Source organism: Macrobrachium nipponense, chromosome 2 (assembly GCF_015104395.2).
Source record: "Macrobrachium nipponense isolate FS-2020 chromosome 2, ASM1510439v2, whole genome shotgun sequence".
Classification (NCBI taxonomy): domain Eukaryota; kingdom Metazoa; phylum Arthropoda; class Malacostraca; order Decapoda; family Palaemonidae; genus Macrobrachium; species Macrobrachium nipponense.
The window spans coordinates 98121350-98128849 of record NC_087201.1 but is presented as its reverse complement, the minus strand read 5'-3'; the positions used below and the strand labels follow the sequence as shown (position 1 = coordinate 98128849).

At 39.5% G+C, this 7500-nt stretch overlaps 1 protein-coding gene across 9 annotated transcripts in view; it reads right to left on the bottom strand.

Moving 5' to 3' along the window:
• LOC135220833 (uncharacterized) overlaps positions 1–7500 on the bottom strand; it is a 115814-nt gene that overhangs the window by 19274 nt on the left and 89040 nt on the right. For 2 of the 9 annotated variants that reach the window (XM_064258389.1, XM_064258387.1), the window contains exon 1: positions 1–7. This exon is cut by the window's left edge and continues 79 nt beyond it. The exons of the other annotated variants lie outside the window; for them this stretch is intronic. The gene's annotated coding sequence lies outside the window, so the exon portion shown is untranslated. Of the gene's footprint in view, positions 8–7500 lie in introns of those variants that run through there. 9 annotated transcript variants of the gene reach the window in all.

Sequence of the window (7500 nt, the reverse complement as noted above, 5' to 3'; positions counted from 1 at the left end):
CATTATGTGACGTGACGGAAGGAACCCTTGGTCACATTGTAATCTGGCACCGAGACGACGCATGCGCGGCCGTTTGATCCATCCAGCATTCATGGAAAGATATCAAATGGAAACTTTTGGACGCTAATCTGTCTAGTTTTCAGAATGTTTAGATAGACCTACACAAGCATTTCATGCTATCTACGGAATAAAATGATTGACGTCATGGGCCCCAGGCACGTGAAATGTGCAGCGTGACTTTTCCTCGCGTGTTTCTAATTGAGTTCTACAAACACGAAAAGATTAGAGGGAATGTTTCCGTATTTCCGTCCCCTCATTACTGACACCAGGAATGCGCGACCTCTTCCTTCCTTCCTTCCTTTGCTTTTCTTTCTTTCTTTCCTGTTTTTCGTTGTCTTCGGCTCTTTTGTTGTGGGTGAAAATTGCTGGGATTAAGATTACGAGTTATCATGGCCGATGGAGTTGCCACTGACCCTTTACTCCGTAGATTCTTTAAAGCCCGAGGTCATCAGTTTCCCCGGATGTGAACGATGCGCATTGCTTATTAACATTTTTCTTCCGCATTCCGGATGTTTTATGCGACAGGGACTAATCGTTCGCCCTGGCCAAAAGTTAATCTCTTGTCAAAGTATTTTTTCAGCTAAGAATGCAACTGTTTTTTTTATAAGCCTCGTCGCGTAGCTGCATGACCACATCAGATTCTGTTCCTTTGTACCATGAAGCGTCACCTCCCCTGACCCCGCCTAACGTCCCCCCCCCCCTCTCTCTCTCTCAATAAACATACATATAATATAATAATATTATTCAAATATTAATATAATATATATTATATATATAGAACGTATATATATACATATATATATACATGTATATATATATAATATTATATATATTTATTATTATATATGTATATATATATATATATGATCATTTTTTAGTTATTCGTCAATATTCTACAGACAGAGGTGCGTGTCGGCAATTAACAGTCAGTAGTCGTCAAGATATCTTTGAAACTCTTTGTCTAAAAATAATGTAGTTGTGAATCTATGCATTGTCACGTAGCAAAGGAAGAGCATTAAGTATTCAACAGAATTTTTGTAGAAATTATATTTAGTCCGACGACGGCAAACGTATTCTTAAGGTCCTAATTCAGCAACAGGAAGCAAGAAGATCATAAAGATCTGATGCAGAAACGAACTGCAGCAAAGTAAAAGCAATTAAGAACAGGCAAAAAATAAAAAAGGAAAAAGGTAACAGAGAAAGGTCACAAGCTGATTACATAACGCGGCCGAAAGGTCCAGGTACCAGCAGACTCAAGCAATACATAAGTAAATTTTTATTCAATCATATATTTCGCAGTCATTCTTTATTCCTTTTACAGACTTTTTCCGGATACTGTCAAGATTCAGCCTGTGGTTTGATCACTAGTCAGCAGTCCACCAGTTAACCCAGTGCCACCTCCCCCAGGCCCCCTCCCTCGTCAATATGATACAAAGGAGGCTGCGCTTTTCTGGAATCCTGCAGAGGATATAGCAACATCTGCACTACGTAGGCTTGGTTTACACGAAGCTAATCGAATCGATTCAATTCACGAAGAATCAACGCGATTCACGATTCGTCTTCACGATTCCTGCTGGAAGTGATGAGACAGGCGGTGGAAGAGAGAAGAAATGGCGTCAAGACTATCGCTAAAGCATCACAGGAAAAAGGATCCTCGGCCTGTATCAGACAGCAGCCTCCCACTGGACGTCCTTTGTGCCCCCGATTCACCATGCTGATTTCAATGTGACCGTTTACACCAAGCGAATCGAGTCAATTCAAATCATGCCGATTCAGTGTGGTGAATCGAGACGAATCATGAATCGTGTTGATTCTTCATGAATTGAATCGCAGCCGATGTAGCAGTAGGTTGAGGATAATGAAGGCAATGAATGCATCAAAGAGTATGGACATGAATCTCGAGCCTCATAAAGGCTAAGCAAGCGAGGATTTACTTAGAACTGGATCGAAGTGTTCCGGAAATAGTATTTGTCTTCCCTAAGTCCCAACATTTCCAATCATAAAATTGACGAGGCTCCGTTGGTCATCGTCTCTGCGGTCGACCTCGATCAAGGAGGTTACATCTAAATCGAACCTCCTTGACCTCGATCTTGTTTACGATGACGCAAACGTCCGTGTGAGTCAAGAAGGGCTTTGATCCCGAAGCTTTTCGTAAGTAATCCTGTAAAATCTTAGGACCGTTTTCGTCATCCGGGATTTTATGGAAGGGCCATCCGTGACCTGGTCATCGGGACTTTCAACTGTGAATGTTGACTGAGTTCTTCTTGATAATTCGCGAAGAAGGAGGAAAGCAAGGAAAGATTACAAGAGATTATTATTATTATCATTATATATATATATATTGCTAAGAAATTCACAATATCATGATACACTGTTACGTAATAAAAATCCACAATTATATAAGTAATTTGTATTGACATGCACATCGATACAATTTATTGATATAATTTTAGATTATTATTATTATTATTATTATTATTATTATTATTATTATTATTATTATTACCATTAATTATTCATATTATTATTATGGGAGTTTTTGAAATGTCACGAACTTCCACTGCAATCTCCCACAGAATAAGGTGCTACCTACTGTGAAAAAAGAAATGAAATTGAATATTACATAATTTACCTCAAATAGATAAAAACAGGCCTAAAAATGATTAATTTAAAATGGATAATAGGCAACTGAATGTGAATCATCAAGAACGTAAAAACGGGCAAATAAAAGAATAAAGAATTGAAGTCAGACACAAAATTAGAAAAAGCCAGGGTGTCAAGGCTTCGGCTAGGAGGTGAAACTTTGAGATTGGTGCATATGGTCACCACCAAACAAAAGGAAAATTAATGTGACGTAACATAACCCAGAATCCACAAATAGCATCACAGATACTTCAGTCAACATCACAAAACATGATTGAATAAATAAATAAAAAATAGTGGACAGTGATTGAAACGATACAGCAAGACAAAATGTTCAGGAGCAAAGTCCAGCAGGGAGCGAGAACAGACAGACCTCACCCAGATATAACCACGGATCAATTTGGCACCAATTTTGTTAATGAAGGCTGGGCTTTGTAGCTCGTAAAAGCCATTAGCCAAGCGAGAAGGGCCTTCAGTCAGGCTGCTCTTTATGGCCACCGGTTTCCCGTATAAATAAACAGTCTAATTACCATGATTGCTCTCGCGTTTAGGTTGCGAAAAGATGACCTGGTACTTAAAGGCCCCGAGGAGAATATATACACTCGTTCCTTCACTCTGCTCGTACTTTATTAAGTTTTTTTATATTATTATTATTAAAAGCTTTTGCTTTGAACAGACTTTGATAGCACTGCTCAAAGTCCTACTTGATATCGAGGACACGTTCTCGCCGGTTTAAAAAATTGGGTAAAAAAACTTTAAGGGGCGATGCAGAATTCTGTTTTGTGCGCTCTTAATACATTCTTTGTTTTCAAGATCTATTACGGGAGTTGTAAGTATGATCTAGTTTTGGCGTCAGTTATGAAGCTTTCACCTATTCTGACAATGCAGGTCATATGAAGGATTTGTTTCGCTCACTCAAGCGATGGTTTTTCACGGTGTGTTGCCTCATCAAATCTAGGGAGGAATATTTCAATTCTGGGTAGAAGTCAGACACTTCCAGCTCATTTATTCAATACCCTTGTGGAAGACTGCTTCCACTCTCTTAGTCTTCTGAAGCTACTTAAATTACCCAACTTTTCAGGTTAATAACTTAGTGAAAAAACTAACCTGAAAAACAATTTTATTTAGTTATTTTATTTTATTTTTTTCCTTGCTTAGTCTTTCTGTCCGACGAACATGCCTGCAACGTAATCGCACGAATCGTGTTCTTTTTTGTAACTGGCATATCGACTTCCCTTCTCATGTAAAACAACGTGCAATCTAAAACGATAGCGAACGCCAATACCGCAATCTGGAAGGTATGAGGCTACAGGCGATTGTTTTGTTGCATGTGGGTTACTCGAGTCAGTAGTTTTTGTCCTTACTTTCAGTGTTGTCCCCTTGCCTTCTTTCATCTTTCCTCCGCTCTTGCGTCTCCTTTCCTTCTCTTCGTTTCTTTATCCCCTCCTGTGTAGTTATTGTGCTGGCTTTGTCTATCCGTTCGTCCGTCTGTCCGCCCTCAGAACTAAAAAAAAAATACTGAGGCTAGAGGGCTGCAATATGGTATTTGGATCATCCGCCCTCCAATCATCAAACATAACAAACTGCAACCTTCTAGCTTCAGTAGCTTTTTATTTTATTTAAGGTTAAAGTAACCCATGGATCGTGCATCTGGCAGCGCTTTCCGGAGCCACGGGCCACAGACTCACTCTACCGCATCTGGTGAGCAACGGAGAGGTGCCGGTCATAGTTGATGGGTTTATACAGCATTATATGTTGTACAGAAAACTCGATTGTTTCGGCTCATATTTTACTTGTTTCCTTTTGTTGTTGCTCCACCCTTTCTTGTTTTCGTTCCTTTATTCCCTCCCCTTTTCGATTTCGTTCTTTTTCCTTCATTCTCTCCTGTTTATAGTCATTCATTTTTCCTTCACTTCTTCCACAATGTCTTCCTCCCCATTCGCCAAAATTTTCCAGGAAGAATAATCGTAGCGTTAACTCCCTGATCCTTCCAGCCTAAATATCCTGAGTTTTGCTTCCGTTCTCGCCACAATTCACGGCCGTCGAAAGTCAGTCATCTGTACTCTTTCCGTGTAAGTCGTCTTAGTTTTCTGTAAAAGAAAACTATTGAAATGGCTATTTGTCTGTCCGCCCCCACTTTTTCTGTCCGCACACTTTCTTTCTGTACTTCGGCGTATTTTTTACTTGTTATTTCTTTGAATTAATGTTGTTTCATGTTCGTCATAGTTCCTTAAAACGGGATGGTTGTCATGCCATTGTTTTTTATCCTTTTGTTTGATTTGTGAGGCGAGGCTCTTAGATTATCTGTAATATAATAAATACCTATAATGAGGTTCTGTCACTCAAGAATTTGTTTTTGCTGTAAATTTTAGTATTTCCACTACATTTGTCAGAAATGGTTTCATTGTATTCTTTATTTCTTGGTTCTGGCAGGGCAGAGATGTGACGCATTCCTTCCCCTTATGCCAATAAATTTAATAAATTGTAAAATGTTTTTAAATATAACCAATTTTTTTCTTACATTTAGAAAATATGGATTTAATTAAGCAAGCAGATATAATCAATTGTCGCCGTTCGCTCTGCTTCGTTACTAAAATGATGTGTGATTTACCCTTAGATTTAAATCAAGCCTTTTTAACCCAAGGACAATTTCAGATTTTCGACGCGTTCACATATGTCTTGTGAAAATCAAATTCTTACAAAGGTTGTAGGAAAGGAAACTGCGCCACTGTTTCTTCCTCTACTGTATGTTTCTTCCTTCACTAACCCTCTTTAACTCTCTCAATTGTTCCTATATTCTTCCCTCTTTCGCAGGTGACGGGCTCTTTCCCAACCCCATTCAATCGGAGTATACTTTGGCGTGAAATGAAATCCGTTACGATGGCGCACCACGTCAGTAAGAAAAATTTTAAAAGTAATATTGCGTCGTTGCATGATCCAGTCGCAATCTATTTTATTCTTGCCTGTAGTTGCATGCCCAGGGGTCATCTCGAGCTGGAATCGTCTAGGGATAACTAGTAGCTAATAGGAGGATGCTAGGACGGGCCTTCGCGTGACGGAGCATTTGCGTTAAAGCAATGTCTCACGCACTCTGTGGCCGAAAGATTTCGAGGGGGCCAGTCTGATTCCCGAGCCATTTCGGGAGATAGAGGAAGGCAGCATTCAAGAAAGAGGGAATTAAAACTATTCAATTTAAGTTACAAAGCTAAATGATTGGATTAACAGACATTCTTTTGGTTGAACCGATTCCAAAGGGTCATCCTCCATTTCAAAACTTTACCATCACGTTCATTATTATTATTATATCATCTCTCATAGGGCTTCGATGTCACGTACAAGAGCCTGTCTTGGCATCAAGCTGATTTATGCTAAATTAGCCCAAATGAAAGGATAAACTGCTATCATTACGAGCGAACGTAGCTGGCACTTACAGTTATATTTGTTACACAATATATACATACATACATACATACATACATACATACATACATACATACATACATATGTGAGTGTGCGTGTGTATGTGTACGTGTGTACGCACTCGCACAGGAAAACACACGTAATCATTAAAATCAGGTGAAGTGAAGCAACAGTCCAAAAGGAGTATAAAAGCTGTGGTAAAAAAAATCAAATCAATTGCACTTGCATGATTGTTACTCATTCAATTATCGTTATTCCAGGCACTGAGCCGTCAAAATCTTCTTCTTCTTCTTCACTTAAAAAATAAGAATCGATTGCAATTTACTAGTTGACAGAAATTCCCCGAAAAAAGTCATGTTGCTCGAAGCACTGACACGATCCAGGCTAATGAGTTTTTCCACGAACTTATCTGTTGGTTGCGTTTCTTCATTAAATGACTAAGTCATCTTCAACCCTCTTAGCACGTTCAGTCAGCGGCAAACGACGAGTGCCATTCCTGAGTAGCGCTGAACACCACATGAAGATGAGTCCAAGAGATTTTCATTGTCCCAAAAACCGGGCCGAATGATTTCTTGAATTGGGTGCGAGAATTGAAAAGGCGTGAGGTTCATTTTTGTTATTATATTATTTCAGTAGATGAAACCTATTCGTATGGAACAAGCACACAGGGGCCATTGACTTGGCATTCAAACTTCCAAAGAATGCTGGTTTCAACACCCTACCGCAGACCCCACACTGCAGCAGTAACAGATCACGATACAGAGCCAGTGATTTTTCATCGCCCTAAAGGAGACAAGAACCTGCGCATCTGAGTGTCCAGCCTCGACATTAACCACTATACCAGCGGACCATTTGGACAGCGACATAGGAAAAGACTAAAGAGAAGTTTTTTAATACATGATCCATTGTGCTTCAACAACAAATGTCAAAGAGCAATATAACAGAGAACTTCAGGAAAACTTAGCCAATTGCATGTTTCATCCTCTCTCTCTCTCTCTCTCTCTCTCTCTCTCCTGGAGTAATACTGATTCAGTATGAAGACAACATCGCTAACCTGTTGGTAACGTCTTGACGATCAAATAACTCGTAGGATCTTGTCACATTTCACCGTGGAAGATGAATCACCTGAACGACAATATGATCTCTTCTGAAGCCATTCGGAATTGCCTCAGAATGGAGGCTTTTTATCTTCGAAACAAACAAGAAAAGGCTGGGAAATGATGACAAATGCACAGCCCCTCTGCTGGCTGAAACAAACCGCAACTTTTCTCGCTACCGTCGTAATTATCCTCTGCAGTCCGTAATTAAAATGCTTAATCAATAATATATTGCAATCTTCAGCTAATGCCTCTCACTGGGAGGTTTCATCGTTTTGCT